Here is a 25685-nt window from a genome sequence, read left to right on the forward strand (position 1 = left end):
CTCCTCGAAGTCCACCCAGGAGTTGACACTGTCGGCCGGGTGGCTGTTAAGCCAAGTCCGGGCCGAGCCGGGCAGCATGAGCGGCACGTAGCGAACTTCTACGCACTTGTTGCCCGTGGTGATGCCTACGGCCATGGTGTAATCAATCCGCCAGTCTTCTGGCTTGGCCGTGCCATTGTATTTCGGCGTATCCCGAGGTAGGGTGAAACCTCGCGGGAACGGATCCCCTCGGATCCGGGGGCCGAAGCATGCGGGGCCGACGGGTCCGTCTTCCTCTAGGAGGACTGACTGGGCGATGACGATGAGATGCCGGCGGGCGTCCCGCTCATCCTGGGTGGCGTGGGCGCCAGCCCCGGTGGCGAGAGGGGAGGCGCCTCGTGAGCCAGAGACGTGAGTTCTTCGCGGGGGAAGAACCTCACACTCTGAATCGCCCTCGTCGCCTCCGTGACCCAAGCCCGAAGTGTGCTCGCTCTGGCGTTGAGAGCGCCGGTCTTGGCTTCCCTCGCCCCTCCGGCCGGAAGGGCGATGCGAGGAAGACCCTTCTGCGTGGTGCTGGCCGCTAGGGTTGCGGCGTGCCCCCTAGTTTGGTCCCGAAGACTTCGATTGAGCCTTACCGAGGTCAAGCCGAGAGTGTTGCTGGTTAGCGGTGTCAAGGAGATCCTTGACATGCTTCTCCTCGAAGGCGCGCTCCTCGCCTTCCAGGCTTGCCATCTCCTCCATGGTTGCCTGCACCGCTCGCATGTTGGCCGCAGGAGTCTTGTAGGTGGGTAGATCACCGCCTAGAACCTCGGCGATGAACCGGCCGAGGCTGCGGACCGATCCAAGCCGGCTAGGGGCCTCGAAAATCGGAGTGAGACCGTATGGGGAGTTATACTCGCGCTGTGTAGCCTCCAACCGACGTTTCGCCGAAACTACGGCGATGCCCTCCTCCAAGATTCGCTTGCAAGCCTCCTCCAGCGAGGCTCGAGCGTCTGCAGGGTCGGCGGAAGTGGTGGAAGGTGTCTTCAGGCCGGCGATGGTGTCCCGAAGAGCGTCAGCGGTGGCCGCAGCGGGCTCGCCAGTGCCTGCGGAGGCCTTGCCGGGAGCTGTGCTGGTGCCAGCGCTGATAACCATGACCTCCACGGTGTTGGAGACGGCAGGAACGTGGTATGTGGTGAAGAACCCCACCGACGGCGGAAGGCCGTCGAAGATGAGGACGTTACTGGGGTAAACGTCGTGGGCAGGCATCTCAGCGATAGAGATCCTGCTGAAGCTGGCGCAGAGCGCCTCAACGTCGAGGTCCTCGCCGAAGTAGCGCGGGCCGTCGTTGAGACGAAGGTCGCTGAAGAGAATGCTGAGGTTCTCCATAGCAGCGACGACGACGCTAGGGAGCGCCTCATCATCAGAATCTTCGTCCGAATCCGCATGGCGGACGGGGACGTCGATCATCATGGGTGTCGCCTCGTCGAAAGCGGGCTCCACGGGCATGCAAACTGATCCGGACGCGATGCATCCGGTGGTGTAGGTGCGGGGCCCCGCCCAGTGCGTAAAGCCAGCCGATGCCGTGATCGGCCCCATGGTGGGCGCCAAATGTCGGTGAATGCTCACAACCTATGCCATAGGTAGGCTAAAGTCGGTGAGAACCGAAGGGACAAAGGTGGGCGCTGGGAACGAGGTTGGTACACGCATGGGACGCACGATGTACCCAGGTTCAGGGCTCTCCCTAGAGATAATACCCCTAATCCTGCCGGAGTGTTTGATGTACAGGAACAGAGTACAATGTCGCTCCTAGAGCTGTGTTGGGAGGAGGAAGAGGGGAGCAGCCGGCTCGTCTCTACCTCTCTCTGTGTGGTTGGTGAATGTGTTGCGTTGAATGACTCGTGAAGGATCGGCCCCCCTGCATGGAAGGCGACCAGGGGGTTTTATAGACGAACCCGCCGGCCTACAATATGGATAAAGGGTACAAGTGTGGGACCCAGCTCGCAGCTTCGCCGGCTGGCCAAGGGCCCACAAGGGTCTTATCTTGTCGATGGGGGGCCCACCGGCTGCATGGTCTCGATTTCCTGTGGGACCCCCTGGCTGGCCAATGAGGCTCTCGCGTAAGGTTGACGCTGAGCACGTGTTGTACGTCAAGCGTTGCCCTGTGAAATTCTTCACGGGAAGGTAGTACGACCGCCTCCACTGTTCCCCACGCCGAGTGCAGTAATGGAGTGGGAGTGTGACGGTCCGACACTATGCTAGGTGATGGATCAGAGCCGGGTAGGTCAACGGCGTGGCCGCCGACATTCGTACCTGCCGGGCACCCTGATCCAGTACCTTTGCTGACGCGTAGCTACCTTTAATAGTGAGCTCTTTTCCTGACCTACGATCTGATGTGACTTGTGATCCTCGGCCGGCCAGCCTGCTTGGCCAGCTGGCTTGAGTGTGGCCGCCTCCTCCCCAATCCGGCTGGCGGGACCGAGCCGGCTTTGAAGGGGAGGCCGCCTGGATTCTAGCCGGCAGGGGTTGCCTGGCCGGCTAGAAAGGTGGCCGCCTCCTCCTCTAGCCGGCAGGTGATGCCTAGCCGGCTAGAAGACTTGGGCCTTGGGAATCTTCATATGTCCATGTCCGTTGGGCCGGAAATGAAGGAATAGGCTTGATGAGCCTACCCCGGGGTTATCCCCCCGACATCAGAGTTCGTAGTTCTCTCTATGGATTTCCCAATGTCACAACGGCCATCCAAAGAGAGTACCACAATCACCACAACATATCTCAAAGATAGTCAAAGACATGCACCAAGAGACTCTCAATCTTGAATCAATTCCCAAAAGAGCAAATCACTCATGAAAATATTCTTCTAATACATGTCCAATAGACCGCTGTCACTATGGTCTCGGGGACTATACTAAATAAGATCAAGTGTGTACAGCAATCCAATACATAGAAGAAGGGGAAACATCATGGGATCATCCTTGATTAACATAGCCCATGATCACAATCAAGATCACATCATGAGAGAGAGAATTAACCACATAGCTACTATAGAAGACCTCAGACCCGAGGAGGAACTACTCCCGCTTCATGGAGGGAGGAAGCAACGTCGATGGAGATGAATTCGGGGGCACTTCCCCGTCCCGTCAGGGTGCCGGCACAAGAATTCTGGACCCCTCAAACTTGTCAGCGATGGCCGTGGAAATCGGAATTTCTTTTGGAGAAAAGGGTTTCGGAATCAGGGTTTCCTCCAGAGTGGGTAAATATAGGCCAAAGGAGGGCATTAGAGGAGGTGGGGCCCACCCGGGCGACTTGTGGGCGCGGCCAGGGGCTAGGCCGCGCCGAGAATTCGCCTGGGCAGCCCCTGGCTCCCCTCTGGCCCACCTTCGGTGATCTGGAAGCTTCCTCCACGCTGATTTTTATATATTTGTCTCGGGATTTTTGGGGCTCTGGAAATTTGGGTAAAACCCCTGCAAAAAACACATCAGCAGACATAAACTGTCACTCGGTGCACTGAGTTAGTAGGTTAGTCCAAATATGTGTAAAAAGGTAAGAATGTGTAGCAAAACATATAAAAATGTCACCCAAAAGATCAATGAACAAGCATAAATTATTGATACATTTGGGACGTATCAACATCCCCAGGCTTAATTCCTACTCGTCCTCGAGTAGGTAAATGATAACACAAATAATTTCTATGGTTACATGGTAACACACATATAAGAAACCCAAAGTACACCAAGTAAGATATGCAATTCAAGTCAAGACAATAACATGCAAGAGTCTATATTTAGTATTGAAATTAGCAAAGTAAGAACATAAAGGTGCAAGAGCTCTCGCTGTCCGTGTCTCAAATGTCTCCAAATGGTGTTTGCGTGCAAGAAGTGGGAGATGGGTTGAGAGCATAAAAATATTTATAGTTGAGAACTGAATCTACTAAAATTCACACTTGGTCTCCTTTGGAATCTTATTTTGACTCATCCCCAGACCACTAGTCACGCACAAGTCAAAATGATCCTCTCCCTTTCGACTTTGAGCACTCATGAAGTGAATGAGCGCAAGAAAGATATGTTGGCAATTAGGATGGCAAAGAGAATAATGATGGGGTGGGAAAACAAAAAGGTGTGAAAGGTTCGCATCAATGAGGACAACTATAGGCGAGAGAAAGGCAAATGATAGATATAATGTGAGGAGTAGGGATTGCCATGCAACGGATGCACATATGAGCTAAGGTAAGCTCTCGAATGGAACTAGTGGGGGTTCATCCAACTTGCTTGCTCATGAAGACCTAGAGCTCGTTTGAGGAGGCTCATCATTGGAATATACAAGCCAAGTTCTATATTGTAAGGGTCCCCACATAGTTATGCATGAATGATAATCTCTAAGGAGTACAAATATAGCAATGGTGTACGAGTGTGGATCTTTCAAAAGGATTAGTAATGTTGCCCCCTTCCCTCTTTGTTTTTTTGTGGCCTCATTGCCTCTTTCTATTTATCTCTCATTTGTCCTCTTTGGGATCTTTTAATTTTTCCTATTTGGGATCTTTTAATTTGTCCTCTTCGGGATCTTTTCCTCACTTAAAGGCAACACTCTACGTTTTACAAGAATAAAAAGAAGATCTTCACACTTTATAAGAAGTACTCAACATACAGACAAATGAAAACTATCACGATGTATGCAAATGTATAACTCTGCCAGTGTAGTGGGATATGCAATGAATCTAGCACAACATGTAGCAATAATATGGGCAAGGCCCAACTAGCATGCGGCTCCTCTATCAAGTAGAAGCATGTATGGCATGAAGATCAAGTCATGAGATGGTGGATGTTGCATGGCAACGTATGTCAGAAAGGCTATGGAAATGCCTTAATAGGTAGGTATGGTGGCTGTTTTGAGGAAAGATATAATGAGGCTTACGATGACAGAGCGTATCATGCCAAGGGTTTGGATGCACTGGCGAAGTTTGCACCAACTCTCAAGATGAGAAATGGCAATGCACAGTACCGAAGCGGCTAGCAAAATATTTATGGTGGAAGTGCCAACAATCGAATGCTCGCATTAGTCCGAAGAACTCATGCACTTATTATCGGTTACTCTCTATCTAGTTAGGAGATTGAGAAAGAGACAAGTACCCCAAGGAGGTGTGTTTGGGGGTTTGGTTATCCTTGTGCATCCTCGACCCATGGTAACATGAGGGTACTCTATATATTCCAACCCCTCCAGAGGTTAGCGATCAATCTAGTAGCTAGAGTTTTCAACTAATTTTTAGTTACTGAAAAACACATTGATTTCCCAAAAGAGGACTAATAGTATCAAGCTCTTGGCACAAATATTCCAAACATTACTCAAATCAGTACCTCAAAACTATTGCAAGTTACTACTATACTTAAATAGCAACCTCACTTACCAACTCATGCAAGACACACAACTCAGTGCAACAAGCCAATTCTCTAAACAAGATAAGCATGATAACTCAAGAGAGTTCCAAAATCAACCTAAATAAAATCTCTTAAAAGATACAACATGAAAACTAAGAGCTAAGCATGACAACATCTATGAAAAGATAAAGAACACACAAAAATATGAGCATGAATACTTATGTTGTGTTCTAGAGTGGAATGGAGCGTGTTTATCTCCCAAACAAAGAATGCTAGGGTCCAACTTTTTATGAACGGCAAGAAAAACTAAAACAAACTAAAAAGAAAATAGCGGGACGCTCCAAGCATAGCACATAACATATGAAGTGATAAAAATATAGCATGGAGATGGACGAACTGATGATTGTTGATAGAGAAGGGAATGCACTGGGGCATCCTCAAGCTTGGACGCTTGAGTCTCCTTGAATATTTCTTGGGGGTGCATGGGGGCATCCCAAAGCTTGAGCGCTTGACACTCCTGGATTATCTTTCATCATCTTCAATCGCATACTTGAAAACTCCCTTCATACGGAACTCATCATAAGCTTATTAGAGTGGTTAGTACCCATGATAAAATTATTCATTACCTACTAGAAATAAATATTTTCCTGAAAATATACTGTTTCCCATGATTGCCAAAATGGTTTTGCAAAGGAAAAGCAATCTCAAGATTTGCAAAATGATGAAAACGCAAAACGTGGCAGAATCTGTGAAAAACAGAACATAAGGTAGTAAATAATTGTTTCGGGGAACTTCTACAACTTAAATCAAAAAATTCAGAATAGATGCCAGAAAGATAATTATATAGATCATGTTGTCAAAAAAATTAAGATAAAAAAGATGATCTGTTGATTTTTTGCGATTGTTTCCGTCAAGCAGACAGAATCTGTTTCTGGACAGCATGTCAGAACTTTTGATCTTTCTTGCAATCGGAGGCTGAAACTTCGCACAAAAATTGAAAATAAAGATACAATTATATTTCTACGGTAGTAACAAGCATCAAAACCACTAAAACTGAAAGTAAAAACTCAAAGTAAAGATAACAAGGGTTGTCACCCTAGAGCTCTTTCTTTATAGCCATAAAGATAGGCTTAAGATTTTAATGATGCTCTCGTAGGAATAAGAGTTGTAGAATAAAAGAGAGCAACAAGAAGCAAATACCAAACAAATTTAAGTCTAACATGCTTCCTATGCATAGGAATATTGCAATAGAATAATTCTTTGAAACACAAAGCAATAAGCATAGGAAGGCAAAACAAGTGCAGCTTCAAAACCTTCAACATAAAGAGAGGGAACTTGACATTATTGAAATATCTATAAGCATATGTTCCCTTCTCATAATAATTTTTAGTGGGATCATGAATAAAGTCAACAATATAAGTATCACATAAATCATTGTTACCATGATCCACATGCAAAAAGGTACTCTTACTCTCCGCATAAGCATAATCTTTGGGGAGCTCATGGTTAGGAGATTTTAGCATTAAAGTTTTCAGTCTACCCCAAGCTTGAGCTATGCTCTCTCCGTCATGAGGATAGAAATTATAAACATAATTCCTATTCTCATGGACATCATGAAGAGGATAAAACTTGGAGTAAAAGAGAGGCATAAGATCTTGCCAATTTAGCAAATGAGAGTTATCAAGAAGACTATACCAATCCAAAGCCTTATCTTTTAATGATAGAGAGAATAACTTTCTCATAAAAAAAATCCATCGGTATACCTCCAAGCTTAAATAATTTGCATAATTGTGAAAGATATAGCAAGTGTTCGCCTGGATGTCTATCTCCTTCATATTGATTAGACAAGACACAATCAATAATATCGTTTGGTATTTTAAAGGGAACAATTTCCCTAGGTGGGGGAGTCTTCTCCACCACAATAGTGATGGCGCGGTTCCCCGCAAGCAACAAACCAAGAACAGAGTCTTCCATAAGCCTAACTAGTGAAAATAAAAACAAGAAAAGAAAATATTAAATTGCAAGATCTAAAGATATACCTTCAAGCACTCACCTCCCCGGCAACGGCGCCAGAAATAGCTTGATGTCTACACACGCTTCTATTCTTGTAGACTATGTTGGGCCTCCAAGCACAGAGGTTTGTAGGACAGCAGTAATTTCCTCAAGTGGATGACCTAAGTTTTATCGAACTCATGGAAGTACAGGTTGAAGATGGTCTCTCTCAAGCAAACCTGCAATTAAGAAACAAGAAGTCTCTTGTGTTCCCAACACACCTAATATAATGGTAAATTGTATAGGTGCACTAGTTCGACGAAGAGATGGTAAAATATGGGTGATAGGTGTGGCAAAGCCAGATAATATAAATCTGTAATAAAAATGGCAGCAAGGTAGCAAGTGACAAAAGTGAGCATAAACGATGTAACAAAGGTGAGAAACAAGGCCGAGGCTTCATACTTTCAGTAGTGGCAACTCCAAATAACATTAACATAGTCTAATCAACACATGATATTTCCACTAAAACATGCAATGTACACGTACTCGGAGGTCATTCCTTTGTGATCAAGAGAGGACGAGAATTATGTAAGGTTACAAAAGCACACCTCAGAGTTCGTAGTTCTCTCTATGGATTTCCCAATGTCACCGCGGCCGTCCAAAGAGAGTACCACAATCGCCACAACGTATCTCAAGGATAGTCAAAGACAAGCACCAAGAGACTCTTAATCTTCAATCAATTCACATAAGAGGAAATCCCTAATGAAAATATTCTTCTGATCCATGTCCAATAGCCCGTTGTCACCATGGTCTCGGGGATTATACTAAATAATATCAAGTGAGTACATCAATCCAATACATAGAAAAAGGGGAAACATCATGGGATCATCGTAGATTAACATAGCCCATGATCGCAATCAAGATCACATCATGACAGAGAGAATTAACCACATAGCTACTGTAGAAGACCTCAGCCCCAAGCAGGAACTACTCCCGCTTCATGGAGGGAGGAAGCAACATCGATGGAGATGAATCCAGGGGCACTTCCCCGTCCCGACAGGGTGCCGACACAGCAATTCTGGTCCCTCGAAACTTGTAGGCCATGGCGGAAGAGATCGGAATTGCTTTTGGAGAAAATGGTTCCGGAATCAGGGTTTCCTCCACGGGGGGTCAATATAGGCCGAAGGAGGGCGTCAAAGGAGGTGCTGCCCAACCAAGCGGCCTGTGGGCGCGTCCAGGGGCTAGGCCGCGATGGGAGGTCGCCTGGACAACCCCTGGCTCCCCTCTGGCCCATCTTCGGTGATGTGGAAGCTTCCGTCACGCTGATTTTTATATATTTTTCACGGGATTTTTGGGGCTCTGGAAAGTTAGGTAAAAGCCCTTGCAAAAATGACATAATCAGACAGAAACTGGCCCTGGGTGCAATGAGTTAGTAGGTTAGGCCAAATATGTGTAAAAAGGTATATAAGTGTAGCAAAACATATAACAATGTCATCCAAAAGATCATAGAGCAAGCAAAAATTATAGATACGGTTGGGACGTATCAACCCGCTAGCCACCTTATTGAACAAGTGCATGTCGGGCGGAGGAACTCGTCTCATGTAAGAGTACGTTTAAAGTTGGTCCGGGCCGATTCATCCCACGATGCGGCCGAATCAAGATAATACTAGTAATGGCAAGCAGTTGACGAAATAATCGCCCACAACTTTTGTGTTCTACTCGTGCATAGAATCTACGCATAGAACTGGCTCTGATACCATTGTTGGGGAACGTAGTATTTCAAAAATTTCCTATGCGTCACACCAAGATCATCTAGGAGGATCCAGAAACAAGTGGGGAAGAGCATCTTCAATCCGTTGAAGATCGCAAAGCGGAAGCGTTACTATGAACGCGGTCGATGGAGTCGTACTCGTGGCGATTCAAATCATGAAGATCCGATCCGAACACCGAACGTAAGGTGTCTCCGCGTTCAACACACCTATAGCCCTGGGACGTCTCCTCCTTCTTGATCCATCATGGAGGAAGGAGAAGTTGAGGGAGAACTCCGGCAACACGAGGACGTGGTGGATATGGAGTATGTGGCTCTCTGGCAGGGCTTCGCCAAGCACCGCGGAGGAGGAGAAAGTGGTGGACGTAGGGCTACGCTATGTGGTGATCAAATCAGGTGTGTGCAGCCATCAAAATCCTCCACTATATATAGGAGGGAGGGAGAGGGGGTGCGCCACCCCTAGAGAAACCCTAGGACGTGTGGCAACCCAAGGAGGAGGAGGTGGAGGCGCCCTAGGTGGGTGGCTAGCCACCCAAGGCAGCTCCCACACCTAGGGTTTGGCCTCTCTTGCGCCTTGGTCCTCCTCCCCTTGGCGCACCAGCCCACCAGGGGCTAGTTCCTCTCCGCTTTCAGCCCATGTGGTCCTTCGCGACAGGTGGACTCCCGATACCCTTTTGGTGGTCCCGGTACAATACCGATAAACCATGAAACTTTTCTGGTGGCCAAGCTGAACTTCCCATATATAAATCTTTACCTCCGGACAAATACGGAACTCCTCGTGACGTCCGGGATCTCATCCGGGAGTCCAAACAACCTTTAGTAACCACATATAAGGTTCCCACAACAACTCTAGCGTCACGGAACCTTAAGTTTGTAGACCCTACGGGTTCGGGAAACATACAGATATAACGGAGACATCTCTCTGGCCAATAACCAACAGCGGGGGTCTGGATATCCATGTTGGCTCTCATATGTTCCACGATGATCTCATCGGATGAACCATGATGTCGAGGATTCCCTCAATCCCGTATGAAATTCACTTTGTCTACCAGTATGACACTTGCCCGAGATTCGCTCATCGGTATCCCTATACCTTGTTCAATCTCGTTATCGGCAAGTCTCTTGACTCGTTCCATAACACATCATCATGTGGCTAACTCCTTAGTCACATTGAGCTCATTATGATGATGCATTACCGAGTGGGCCTAGAGATACCTCTTTGACACACGGGTCGACAAATCCCAGTCTTAATTCGTACCAACCCAAAAGACACATTTGGATACCTGTAGTGCACCTTTATAATCACCCAGTTACGTTGCGACGTTTGGTACACCCAAAGCACTCCTATCACATACGGGAGTTGCGGAATCTCATGTTCTAAGGAAATGATACTCGACATTAGAAAATATTTAGCACACGAACTGCACAATCTTGTGCTATGATTAGGATTGGGTCTTGTTCATCACATTATTCTCCTAATGATGTGATCCTGTTATCAATGACATCCAATGTCCATGATCAGGAAACCATGACCATCTATTGATCAATGAGCTAGCTAACTAGAGGCTCACTAGGGACATGTTGTGGTCTATGTATTTACACATGTATTACGGTTTCCGTTTAATACAATTATAGCATGAACAATAGAAAATTACCATGAACAAGGAAATATAATAATAACCAATTTATTATTGCCTCTAGGGCATATTTCCAACATTTATTAGTGTTGTTGCACCATTTTTTTGTAAAAACTTTTACACATAGCTTTGATTAAAGTTTGTAGTTTAAATACTTTATCATGTGTTATTTAGGTTTTAAAATACCTTTTTGCATAAAAAACAGTGACAAATATTTTTAAAACTATAATATAGATTTATCACAATAGGATAACATTTTAAAAGTGAGTTTGTGCTCTGTTTTTGAATGATCTCCTTATTTTATTACTATTATTATGATGATAGATTCCGCGTTCGAGGAAGGAGTTGGACTCGAAGACCCCGAAGACCCCGGATACCTAGCTGACCAAGGCAAGCAACCCCTTGATCATGTCTGAGAAATACTTGTATGCATGCCACATTAGTTACTCTACTCCGATGAATATAGTTAAGATTAATCGGTGTGCCCGAGCATGGTGTTTCCGATGGCTCCTCTGGAGCACTTGCATTTGAGCATGACCTTACCATCTATGAGGTTCACGCTGAAAATATATTGAAAATTAGTAGTAGTAGAGCTACGCAAAGATGCATGTGCATGATGATGGAAAGATAGAGTTGATATCAAAAGTTTTACAAATTTGAGCATGACCTTACCATCTATGAGGTGCCACTAATGCCCGAGGGTGATGATGAGTTAGGTGGCCACTTGTGAAGAAGTGGTGCACCGGAAATATTTTGTGTGAGTGGTTTCGGAAATGGGATTAGATTTACGATGTGTCGACCATCCCAACCTTACATGTGCGACCATGATACCCCTTTATGGGATGGGGCTTTGTTGATTACTCTAGTCAGTGCTAGCAAAGTGGCCACATTACTAATGGTGGGAGTGATATGTGGTCACTCTCGTGACTCGGTCGTACCAGGTAGGTCGACTATGCCTTTCTTACGTGTTTGGGGCACACCGTTGGTCCCCGCATGGATGATACGGTCCATAGTTGGTGATCATAAGACGTACATCATGTGGGCTGGGTACCAATCGAGTGGACTCTTTGTCTAGTGTCGACAGGGGAAAGGCAATGATCAGGTACTTACCTCGGGTATGTTATATACCGCGAGTCATGGATGACACGGAAGTTTCCCGGATCTCGTGGGTACAGCGTACAACGTGTGCAGAGTGTAAAACTATTCGAATAGCCGTGTCCACAGTCAAGGACAGTTGGGTAATCCTACTTAAACTACGTCCAGTCATTTCCGCATAAACCAAGTGTATGTGTGTTTGTGTTTAAAGGTGTTTTCTGAGAAAGATGATATGACAAGTTCGGTGACTTGGCATATCGGGTCAACCCAAAGTGTTCAGCCCTCAACATATATGTTGATATCTGTATCCTATTATCATGTTTACCATCTAACTTATGATGCATATACATGCTAGTACTTTACCATGTTCATTTGCAATAAAAAATTGCTTTCCGCAAAGTTTGCATATTACTTTATTACTGTACCAATTGCATTATCCACATCATGGGCTGTTTGCGAGTACTTTCAAAGTACTCACTACCTTGCCACTGGTTATGTTATTCACCACACATGGAGGAACCAGAGTTTGGAGAAGAATTCGTCATCGGAGACGGACACGCGAACTAGGACGCTTCCCAGTCATAATTCCAGTTCGTGAAGGCTGATGGCATGGGCTCCTGTTTACTACCAAGGTTTCCACTAGTAGTTGTATCGGTGTGATTGGCCTTATATGCCCTATCGATGTGAGAATTGACCATGATCACTACAAGGAATATGCTAATACACGACGCTATTTTTTCGTCGCTACATCATCACGGTTTTTAATTTACAACGATCTCACAACGAAAAACCAAGCGTCGAAAACGGAGCGTCACAAATGAACAGCATCGACGTTTTGATCAAAATCGTCGTAAATTTTATGACGATTCCTGGATCATCGTAACCTTTATGACGATACTAAATCATCGTTGGCAATCTAACCCAGTCCTACGTGGCAGTCCTACGTGGCAAAATTACGACGAAATCAAAACATCATGATTGAAATCAGCCCAACCCATTTCAATTGATCACATGGGCCTGTTTTATTTTTTTTTGGCTTTTCTTATTGGGCTTCTTTTTGGGCCTTAGCCTATTGACAGCCACTTCTAGTATTTTTTGTATCATTATAATTTGGGCCTGGGCCTTTTATTGCCCAAATACATTTGATCCAGTTTCAGTTTTGGCCTTTTTTCATTTTTGAATTCAGCAACTTTTTGTTCCAAACTTGGTTTCATTTCTATGTTGGGCCTTTTCAACCCAATTATTTGTTCAATATTAAATCTAACACTATTTAATATTCAAATCAGGAAAACTCCAAGTTGGATTAAAATCATTCATCATATAACATCACATTATACGTCTTCTAGTTTTACATAACACAATACATCTTCCAGGTTCACATAAACATCTCCTAGGTTCACATAATCGGCTCCTACGTTTACATAATACATCCAAACTCCAAGTCGATCTCCTCGTTAGGCTGGATGGCGCCTACAGCAGCCACCCGCTTCTGCATTTCCTCGGCGATCCTATTCAAGTGCTCCATGTTGTCACTGTTGGGTAACGTAGCATAAATTCAAAATTTTCCTACGCATATTCGGATCTTCCTATGCAGAGACCAGCAACAAGAGAGGGGTAATAGCATCTTCATACCTTTGAAGATCGCTAAGCGGAAGCGTTGCTAGAACGCGGTTGATGGAGTCGTACTCGCAGCGATTCCGATCTAGTGCCGAACTACGGCACCTCCGCGTTCAACACACGTGCAGCCCGGTGACGTCTCCCGCACCTTGATCTAGCAAGGAGGAGGGAGAGGTTGGGGAAGAACTCGAGTAGCACGACGGCGAGGTGTCGATGGAGAGACGAGGTCTCCCGGCAGGGCTTCGCAAAGCACCGGCAGAGAGGAGGAGGAAGAGGGGCAGGGCTGCGCCGAGAGAGAGAGAAAAACGTATGTCTCAATGGCCAAAACCCCTCTCTATTTAGAGGAGGAGGGGGGAGGGCTGCGCCACCCCTAGGAATCCCTCCCTAGGGGCCGGCGGCCACCAGATGGGAGAGGGGGCGGCGGCTAGGGTGGGAGGGGGTGTGGCGCACCACCTGGTGGGCCTAAGGCCCACCTGCGCCTAGGGTTGCCACCTCTCCCCAACACTAGCGCATTGGGCTGGGTGTGGGAGGCACATCAGACCACCTAGGGGCTGGTTCCCTCACGCACTTGGCCCATCTAGCCTCTCGGGGTCGTTGCCCCCCTTCGGTGGACCCCCGGGGCCACCTCCGGTGGTCCCGGTGGTCCCGGTACGTTACTGGTGACGCCAGAAACACTTCCGGTGTCCGAAACCATTCGTCCTATATATCAATCTTTACCTTTGGACCATTCTGGAGCTCCTCATGACGTCCGGGGTCTCATCCGGGACTCCGAACAACTTTCTTTACCTTAGCGTCATCGAACCTTAAGTGTGTAGACCCTACGGGTTCGGGAGACACGCAGACATGACCGAGACACCTCTCTGGCCAATAACCATCAGCGGGGTCTGGATACCCATGGTGGCTCCCACTTGCTTCATGATGATCTCATCGGATGAACCATGATGTCAAGGATTCAATCAATCCCGTATACGATTCCCTTTGTTTGTCGGTATAGAACTTGCCCGAGATTCGATCGTCGGTATACCAATACCTTGTTCAATCTCGTTACCGGTAAGTCTCTTTACTCGTTCCGTAGCACGTCATAGTTTGACTAACTCCTTAGTCACATTGAGCTCATGATGATGTTCTACCGAGTGGGCCCAGAGATACCTCTCCGTCACACGGAGTGACAAATCCCGATCTCGATTCGTACCAACCCAACATACACTTTCGGAGGTACCCATAGTGCACCTTTATAGTCACCCAGTTACGTTGTGATGTTTGATACACCCAAAGCACTCCTACAGTATCCGGGAGTTGCACAATCTCACGGTCGAAGGAAACGATACTTGACATTAGAAAAGCTTTAGCATACGAACAATACGATCTAGTGCTATGCTTAGGATTGGGTCTTGTCCATCACATCGTTCTCCCAATGATGTGATCCCGTTATCAATGACATCTAATGCCCATGATCAGGAAACCATGATCATCTATTGACTAACGAGCTAGCCAACTAGAGGCCTGCTAGGGACACATTGTGATCTATTAATTCACACATGTATTACTGTTTCCTGTTAATACAATTATAGCATGAACAATAGACGATTATCATGAACAAGGAAATATGATAATATCCATTTTATTATTGCCTCTAGGGCATATTTCCAACAGTCTACCACTTGCACTAGAGTCAATAATCTAGTTACATTGTGATGTATCGAACACCCATAGCATTATGGTGTTGATCATGTTTTGCTCGTCGAAGAGGTTTAGTCAACGGTTCTGCAATATTCAGATTCGTGTGTACTTTACAAATATCTATTACTCCACTCTGGACATGGTCTTGGATGGAGTTGTAACGGCGTTTGATATGCTTCGTCTTCCGGTGAAAACTGGGCTCCTTGGCTATGGCAATGGCCCTAGTGTTATCGCAGAAGAGTGTCATTGGACCCGACGTGCTTGGAACCACTCCAAAGTCGGTGATGAGTTCCTTCATCCAAATTCCTTCATGAGCTGCTTTTGAAGCAGCTATGTACTCCGCTTCACATGTAGATGCTGCCATGACTTCTTGCTTGCTGCTGCACCAGCTCACTGCCCCACTATTCAACACATATACGTATCCGGTCTGTGACTTAGAGTCATCCGGATCTGTGTCGAAGCTAGCGTCGACGTAACCCTTTACGACGAGCTCTTTGTCACCTCTATAATCGAGAAACACTTCCTTAGTCATTTTCAGGTACTTAAGGATATTCTTGACCGCTGTCCAGTGCTCCATACCTGGATCACTTTGGTACCTCCCTACCAAACTTATGGCAAGGTTTATATCAGGTCTGGTACACAGCATGGCATACATTAGAGAGCCCACGGCTCAAGCGTAGGGGACAGAAGTCATCTTCTCTTTATCTGCTGCCGTGGTCGGCGACTGAGTCTTACTCAATCTCATACCTTGCAAAACTGGCAAGAACCCTTTCTTTGAGTTTTCCATATTGAACTTCTTCAATATCTTGTCAAGGTATGTACTTTGCGAAAGACCTATGAGGCGTCTTGATCTATCTCTATAGATCTTGATGCCTAATATGTATGCAGCTTCTCCAAGGTCCTTCATTGAAAAACTCTTGTTCAAATAGGCATTTATGCTCTCCAACACCTCTATATTATTCCCCATCAATAATATGTCATCCACATACAGTATGAGGAAAGCTACAGAGCTCCCACTCACTTTCTTGTACAGACAGGCTTCTCCGTAAACCTGTATGAACCCAAACGCTTTAATCACCTCATTAAAGTGAATGTTCCAACTCCGAGATGCTTGCACCAGCCCATAGATGGAGCGCTGGAGCTTGCACACTTTGTTAGAACCCTTTGGGTCAACAAAACCTTCTGGTTGCATCATATACAACTCTTCCTTAAGGTGCCCATTAAGGAACGCTGTTTTGACATTCATTTGCCAAATTTCATAATCATAAAAGGCGGCAATTGCTAACATGATTCGGACTGATTTCAGCTTCTCTACGGGAGAGAAAGTCTCTTCGTAGTCAACTCCTTGAATTTGTCAAAAATCCTTTGCGACAAGTCGAGCTTGGTAAACGGTTACATTACCGTTTGGATCAGTCTTCTTCTTGAAGATCCATTTATTTTCTATGCTCGCCGGTCATCGGGCAAGTCCACCAAACTCCATACTTTGTTCTCATACATGGATCCTATCTCAGATTTCATAGCCTCAAGCCATTTGTTGGAATCCGGGCCCGCCATCGCTTCTTCATAGTTCGAAGGTTCACCGTTGTCTAACAACATGATTTCCATCATAGGGTTGCCGTACCACTCTCGTGCGGAGCGTGCCCTTGTGGACCTTTGCGGTTCAGTAGTAACTTGATCCGAGGCTTCATGATCATCATCATTAACTTCCTCTTCAGTCGTTGTAGGCGCCACAGGAACAACTTCCCGCGCTGCGCTACTATCCTGTTCGAGAGGGGGTGTAATTACCTCATCAAGTTCTACCTTCCTCCCACTTACTTCTTTCGAGTGAAACTCTTTCTCTAGAAAGGATCCGTTCTTGGCAACAAAGTTTTTACCTTCGGATCTAAGATAGAAGGTATACCCAATAGTTTCTTTAGGGTATCCTATGAATACGCATTTCTCCGCTTTGGGTTCGAGCTTTTCTCGTTGAAGTTTCTTCACATAAGCATCGCAGCCCCAAACTTTAAGAAATGACAACTTAGGTTTCTTGCCAAACCATAGTTCATACGGTGTCGTCTCAACGGATTTAGACGGTGCCCTATTCAAAGTGAATGCTGCAGTTTCTAATGCGTATCCCCAAAATGATAGCGGTAAGTCGGTAAGAGACATCATAGATCGTACCATATCTAATAAAGTGCGATTACGACGTTCAGACACTCCATTGCGTTGCGGTGTGCCAGGCGGCGTAAGTCGTGAAACGATTCCACACTTCCTTAGGTGTGTGCCAAACTCGTGACTCAAATATTCTCCTCCACGATCTGATCGTAGACATTTGATTTTTCTGTCACGTTGATTCTCAACCTCACTCTGAAATTCCTTGAACTTTTCAAACGTCTCAGATTTGTGCTTCATCAAGTAGATATACCCATACCTACTTAAATCATCGGTGAGAGTGAGAACATACCGATAACCACCGCGAGCTTCCACGTTCATTGGACCACACACATCAGTATGTATTATTTCCAGTAAGTCGGTTGCTCTCTCCATTATTCCTAAGAATGGAATCTTAGTCATCTTGCCTATGAGGCACGGTTCGCATGTGTCAAATGATTCAAAGTCAAGAGACTCTAATAGTCCATCAGTATGGAGCTTCTTCATGCGCTTAACGCCGATATGACCAAGGCGGCAGTGCCACACGTACGTGGGACTATCATTATCAACTTTACATCTTTTGGTACTCACACTATGAATACGTGTAACATCACGATCGAGATTCATCAAGAATAAACCATTCACCAGCGGAGCATGACCATAAAACATATCACTCATATAAATAGAACAACCATTATTCTCTGACTTAAATGAGTAGCCGTCTCGCATTAAGCAAGACCCTGATACAATGTTCATGCTTAAAGCTGGTACTAAATAACAACTATTAAGGTTTAAAACTAATCCCGATGGTAGATGTAGAGGTAGCATGCCGACGGCGATCACCTCGACCTTTGAACCATGCCCGACGCGCATCATCACCTCGTCCTTGGCCAGTCTCCGCTTATTCCGCAGTTCCTGCTTTGAGTTGCAAATGTGAGCAACAACACCGGTATCAAATACCCAGGAGCTACTACGAGCGCTGGTAAGGTACACATCAATAACATGTATATCACATATACCTTTAACGTTGCCGGCCTTCTTGTCCGCTAAGTACTTGGTGCAGTTCCGCTTCAAGTGACCCTTTCCCTTGCAATAGAAGCACTCAGTCTCAGGCTTGGGTCCTTTCTTTTTCTTCTTCCCGGCATCTGGCTTACCGGGTGCGGCAACAGCTTTGCCGTCTTTCTTGAAGTTCTTCTTACCTTTGCCTTTCTTGAAACTAGTGATCTTGTTGACCATCAACACTTGATGCTCTTTCTTGATTTCTACTTCTGCAGACTTGAGCATCGAGTACAACTCGGGAATGGTCTTCTCCATCCCTTGCATGTTGTAGTTAAGCACAAAGCCTTTGTAGCTTGGTGGGAGAGACTGGAGGATTCTGTCAATTATAGCATCATTCGGAAGTTCGACTCCAAGTGAAGTCAGACAACCGTGTAACCCAGACATTTTGAGTATGTGCTCACTGACAGAACTGTTCTCCTCCATCTTACAGCTAACGAACTTGTCGGAGACTTCATATCTCTCGACACGGGCATGAGCTTGAAAAACTAGCTTCAGCTCCTGCAACATCTCATATGCCCCGTGTTGCTCAAAACGCCTTTGGAGCCCCGTTTCTAAACTGTATAACATGCCACACCTAACCACAGAGTAGTCATCACTCCGCGTTTGCCAGACGTTCACAATGTCCTGGGCTGCTGCGGGAGCGGGAGGGTCACCTAGCGGCGCATCAAGGACATAAGCCTTTTTAGCTGCTTCAAGGACGAGCTTCAAGTTGCGAACCCAGTCCGCATAGTTGCTACCATCATCTTTCAGCTTGTTTTTCTCTAGGAATGCGTTGAAATTGAGGTTGACGTTGGCCATCTACAATATTTATAAAGACAACTTTTAGACTAAGTTCATGACAATTAAGTTCATTTAATCAAATTAAGTATGAACTCCCACTTAAATCGACATCCCTCTTGTCATCTAAGTGATACATGATCCATGTTGACTAACCCGTGTCCGATCATCACGTGAGACGGACTAGTCACCATGGTGAGCAACTCCATGCTGATCGTATTCAACCATACAACTCATGTTGGACCTTTCGGTCTCTTGTATTCGAGGTCATGTTTGTACATGCTAAGCTCGTCGAGTCAACCTAGGTGTTTCGCGTGTGTAAATCTGGCTTACACCCGTTGTATGCGAACGTTAGAATCTATCACACACGATCATCACGTGGTGCTTCGAGACAACGAACCTTCGCAACGGTGCACACTTAGGGGAATACGTTCTCGAAATTTTAAGAGGGGTCATCTTATTATGCTACCGTCGTTCTAAGCAATAATATGTAAAACATGATAAACATCACAATGCAATCATATAGTGACATGATATGGCCATTATCATCTTTGCTCTTTCGATCTCCATCTTCAGGCATCGCATGATCATCATCGTCACCGGCGTGACACCATGATCTCCATCATCATGATCTCCATCATCGTGTCTCCGTGAAGTCGTCACGCCAACTACTACTACCACTACTACTATAGCTAACCATTAGCAATGAAGTAAAAGTAGTAAGCACATGGCGTTGCATCTCATACAATAAATTAAGACAACTCCTATGGCTCCTGCCGGTTGTCATACTCATCGACATGCAAGTCGTGAAACCTATTACAATAACATGATCATCTCATACATCATACATGCAACATCACAACTTTGGCCATATCACATCACATGTCAAACCCTGCAAAAACAAGTTAGACGTCCTCTAATTGTTGTTGCAAGTTTTACGTGGCTGATTTGGGTTTCTAGCAAGAACGCCTTCTTACCTACGTGACAGCCACAACGATGATATGCCAAAGCTATTTACCCTTCATAAGGACCCTTTTCATCAAATCCAATCCGACTAGAGTAGGAGAGACACACACCCGCTAACCACCTTTATGCACGGTGTGCATGTCTGTCGGTGGAACCAGTCTCACGTAAGCGTACGTGTAAAGTCGGTCCGGGCCGCTTCATCCCACAATACTGCCGAAAAAGAATAAGACTAGTAGCAGCAAGAAAATTGACAAATCATCGCCCACAACTTTTGTGTTCTACTCGTGCATAGAATCTACGCATAGAAAACCTGGCTCCGATGCCACTGTTGGGTAACGTAGCATAAATTGAAACTTTTCCTACACATATTCAGATCTTCCTATGGAGAGACCAGCAACGAGAGAGGGGTAAGAGCATCTTCATACCTTTGAAGATCTCTAAGCGGAAGCGTTGCTAGAACATGGTTGATGGAGTCGTACTCGCAGCGATTCCGATCTAGTGCCAAACTACGGCACCTCCGCGTTCAACACACGTGCAGCCCGGTGACGTCTCCCGCACCTTGATCCAGCAAGGAGGAGGGAGAGGTTGGGGAAGAACTCCAGCAGCACGACGGCGTGGTGTCGATGGAGAGACGAGGTATCCCGGCAGGGCTTCGCCAAGCACCGGCAGAGAGGAGGATTAAGAGGGGCAGGGCTGCGCCGAGAGAGAGAGAGAAAACTGTGTGTCTCAATGGCCAAAAACCCTCTATATTTATAGGAGGAGGGGGAGGGCTGCGCCACCCCTAGGGTTCCCACCCTCGGAGCCGGCGGCCACCAGATGGGAGAGGGGGGTGGCGGCTAGGGTGGGAGTGGGTGTGGCGCACCACCTGGTGGGCCTAAGGCCCACCTGCGCCTAGGGTTGCCCCCTCTCCCCACCACTAGCGCATTGGGCTGGGTGTGGGAGGCGCACCAGCCCACCTAGGGGCTGGTTCACTCCCGCACTTGGACCATCTAGCCTCTCGGGGTCGTTGCCCACTTCGGTGGACCCCCGGGGCCACCTCCGGTGGTCCCGGTGGTCCCGGTACGTTACCGGTGACGCCCGAAAAACTTCCGGTGTCCGAAACCATCCGTCCTATATATCAATCTTTACCTCTGGACCATTCCGGAGCTCCTCGTGACGTCCGGGATGTCATCCGGGACTCCGAACAACTTACGGTAACCTCGTATAACAACTTACGGGACTCCGGAGACAGGCAGACATGACCGAGACACCTCTCTGGCCAATAACCATCTGCGGGGTCTGGATACCCATGGTGGCTCCCACTTGCTCCACGATGATCTCATCGGATGAACCACGATGTCAAGGATTCATTCAATCCCGTATACGATTCCCTTTGTCTGTCGGTATAGAATTTTCCCGAGATTCGATCGCCGGTATACCAATACATTGTTCAATCTCGTTACCTGTAAGTCTCTTTACTCGTTCCGTAGCACGTCATCGTGTGACTAACTCCTTAGTCACATTGAGCTCATGATGATGTTCTACCGAGTGGGCCCAGAGATACCTCTCCGTCACACGGAGTGACAAATCCCGATCTCGATTCGTACCAACCCAACAGACACTTTCGGAGGTACCCGTAGTGCACCTTTATAGTCACCCAGTTACGTTGTGACATTTGATACACCCAAAGCACTCCTACAGTATCCGGGAGTTGCACAATCTCATGGTCAAAGGAAACGATACTTGACATTAGAAAAGCTTTAGCATACGAAAAATACGATCTAGTGCTATGCTTAGGATTGGGTCTTGTCCATCACATCATTCTCCCAATGATGTGATCCCGTTATCAATGACATCTAATGCCCATGATCAGGAAACCATGATCATCTATTGACTAACGAGCTAGCCAACTAGAGGCTTGCTAGGGACACATTGTGATCTATTTATTCACACATGTATTACTATTTCCTGTTAATACAATTATAGCATGAACAATAGAAGATTATCATGAACAAGGAAATATGATAATAACCATTTTATTATTGCCTCTAGGGCATATTTCCAACAGTCAGAACCTGCAACAAATAGATAGATTTTAAAACCATGCCTCAGAGGATACCACCCACCCACCAGCAGCCTGAAGAAATATCAAATATCCATTCAGGTTTCACCTTCTTGTTACCAACACTATCCAGAACAGGTTTCTTTGCTCATCAGGTAGAGAGCACAAGAGGGTCACATCCATGACCCAACCATCCACAGGCGCACTAACATGCCATCATCATCAACTTGTGCGTGCCTGTGCCCCCCTTTTGGCACCTGGACTTGGTGGCAGACGAAACAGAAATGGGATATGATTATACCTGGCAAAAGATTATCCAACAGTTCATTGCGCACAAAATGGCATGTAATTAATGCTAGCAGAGCCAATTTGTTATACTGGAAAAACAAGCAAGGATCAGCACAGGGCTTAAGCTGCTCATATCACAAGGAGGTTACCGTACTCAACTGCAGACACAATATCTTCCAAAGCAAATCAGTCTATAAATTCCGCCACAAGCGGAACGTATCTCTCTCATGAGGATGCATAAGTTACATGCCTCTCATCCCGCAAGCCCATTGAAAACTGACGCCGCCTATTATCCAGAGTTTTCTAGAATTAATGAGACAGGCAAGATATGATGATGCTACAGCCCACTAAAAGACTTGAGAAATGTTGTACATCATGGGCACAGGATATTAGTGTGTCATTTTCTTCAACGGCAGTGAGCACCTCCACTCAATCAGTAACATAAGACTCATGGATGACAGCTAGTTAGCCCAAATCACTAAATCAGTAACACATGGCACCAACAACAACATGTAATTCCTGACAGGCCAAGTGTGCAAGTTCACAATCATGTTACTAACTATCAAATGGCCCAGAAATGGCAATCAGCACATGCCAACTGCGCTTCCATGACACGTGGACAGAAACCCCCTCTAAACCCTAGTGCGTGCAACACAGACAGAGCAGAGCAACATCAATCATTTGGATTTGGAGCATCCAACAACTGACCCAACTTGGATTACACGAGATTTAAGCACGAGTACTCAGAGTAGAAACCTAGCTAGGGCACATACGCACGCGCGCGCATGCTTCGCCGGCCCATGGTCCGTACGACGTGCATATGCGCAGATTCAAAAAAAATGAAGGCTCAAGCTTGCAAACACCGTGCGCCCGCTCGCAGAAATCATCATCCGGAACTACTGGCAATAGCAACCTCGGGATGGATGGATGGATGGATGGATGGTGCACATACATACCTTCTCCCTGTAGAGGTCGTCGTCGCTGATCTCCCGGACCGACCAGGGGAGCACCCGTCCTGCAAATACGCCTCCCCCATGTCGCCGCCGCGTGGCCGGGGCTAGCGCGCTCTCCCCTCGCGAGCACCCGAGCAAACAGGCGGCATTCGCGAGGAGAGGGACGAGGAGGAAGGGGGTTTGGTTTCATGGTGTGGTGGCTGTCCTGCGTGGAGAAAAAGCAGAGCAGGAGCACGCAGCACCGAAAAGCAGCACCAAATCTTCATGCAGCAGCTCCAGGATCACCTGCCAGATGAGAGAAAAAATTATGTTGCGGTTAGACTAAGTTGACACATGATGCTTCATGTAAGAGCAGTAGTAGTAGAGCAAGATATGATGCAAATCTGCTGTCAACAACAGGAAGGGGGGATAATAAGCAACACTGGGCTTAGTGCAGGTCAGCATCAGGAAAGCAAAGCGTTTTATTAGGTGAACTGTTGCTTTGATCCAGCACGATGATGATCCGGGGAAAGATCGCCCCGCGTTTCTTATCATTGTGGGGGGATGATATTTGCCTAATACTACTACTTCTAAACTACTTTATGGAGTGCTCCAACTTCAAATTTACTGCGGGGGTCCGAGATAAAGGAATCTCTAGATGTTATTTCTTAGTGACAAATCTCTGAAGATACTGCGGTTATTATTACTAAATCCTTTCTTTCGCAGTTGGGCCCATGACTAGATGTCAACCGGCATGAAACCTTCGCATATATATGGCATGATCCGAAGAATGTGGCAACACGATCTCTAGCATAGGAACTTAACAAACTTATAATTATATCAACCAAATCAAATTCATTGATTGCATAAAAAGGTTATGGCCATGTTATCCTCAGCATTCACTTTCTTCAAGGTCGTGCTCCATCACGCACTGGTCCACAGTGGGCAAGACGAGGATGTCGTTCGTGATCCTAGATGCTGTCGTAGAATGACCCCCAGGGCCAGGGCATGAAGTTCCGGGGAATCAGGTACAGGGACTACATGGAGGACCAGCAGAGCAGCACAAAAGCAGCACATTGGACATCGTTCGTGTGCAGGCCGGGTGACATAGTGACATTTTTTTTAGCCGAGCATGGTGACATAATGACATGTGAGACCACACCTAACAATTCAGCAGAGGCTGATTCTTCAGGTTACAGTCCTACAAAGTTGATAGTATACTGAACATTTATGTCTTAGAGAAATGAATCAGTGCATTCCATGTCATACTACTCCCTCCATTTCGGTTCCTAGTAGTTGATAAACTGATTAGACATTCTACTATTCTCCGTTGGCACAAGCGCTAGCAGTAATGAGGACCCATGATACTTTTGTCAAAATTAGTCTCCCTTTTGCAGCTGTGAACATTGTGCATGACAAATTAACAAGTATATGTGCTGCTCATAATTAACTATGAGTCTAAGCAAGGGTTGGGCATTCGTCCCCCATGAACTGAAGCTAATGGCAGTAATAGACAGTTAATTGCTAAAGGATAAGATATATACAGGAGTAACACAATGTCAGTTCATGTCTCATATAACCGACGGACGCGGCATAGATTGTTCAAGATTCCTGAGCACAAAACAAAGAGTTGCCAGTTTCGTCCGACCGAGGCACCAAATGCGCCAAGCTGGGTGCCAGGAAAAAGCATCGAAAATCTCCCGAAATAGGCGGCATGCGCGGACGGCTTGGAAGTGTGACGAACTTACAGAGGTAGACGACGCGGGGGCGCTCGGGCTCGATCTCGGCAGCGACGCGCAGGATCGTGGCGATGCTGCTGAGCGAGGACGACACCACCTCGTTGTCGAAGACCTCCATGGAGAAGGCAGGCATGGCGGCGCTCCTCGACCCCCCTCGGTTGAGCCCCGACGTCAGCATTTTGGGCTCGGTCGTCGAAGCGGCGGCGGCGGCGGCTACCGACGCCGTCGACGATGGCAAATCCCCGCCACCGCGCGGCGTCGTCATCTCCGCCTCCACCACTTCGCTATCTCGGGGGCTTCCGCCTGCATTCGGGCAGTGGGTCAGCGCCAGCTAGCCAAGGCCGATCGATACGGCCGGGATAGAGAGTTGGGAGAGGGTGCGGAAGAACCGTAGCGCGAGCGGCCGCGAGCGCGCTTCGCTTCCCTTCTGCCTCCGCCTCCGCCTCGCGTGTCCCGTCTTCCTGCGCTGGAATGGAATGGCAGAACCAAACGGGGGAGGTGGTCGGGGAGGCAAGTACAGGAATAGGCACGACCGCCGACAGCCCACCCAGTCGCTGGTGTGGTGGGGATAGGAGAGGAGGTCGTCGGCTGCGATCTAGGGAGGTGGAGGCTGCTATCTGGAAGGGAGGAGGAGGGG

This window comes from Hordeum vulgare, chromosome 6H, assembly GCF_904849725.1.
Source record: "Hordeum vulgare subsp. vulgare chromosome 6H, MorexV3_pseudomolecules_assembly, whole genome shotgun sequence".
NCBI classification, from domain to species: Eukaryota; Viridiplantae; Streptophyta; class Magnoliopsida; order Poales; family Poaceae; genus Hordeum; species Hordeum vulgare.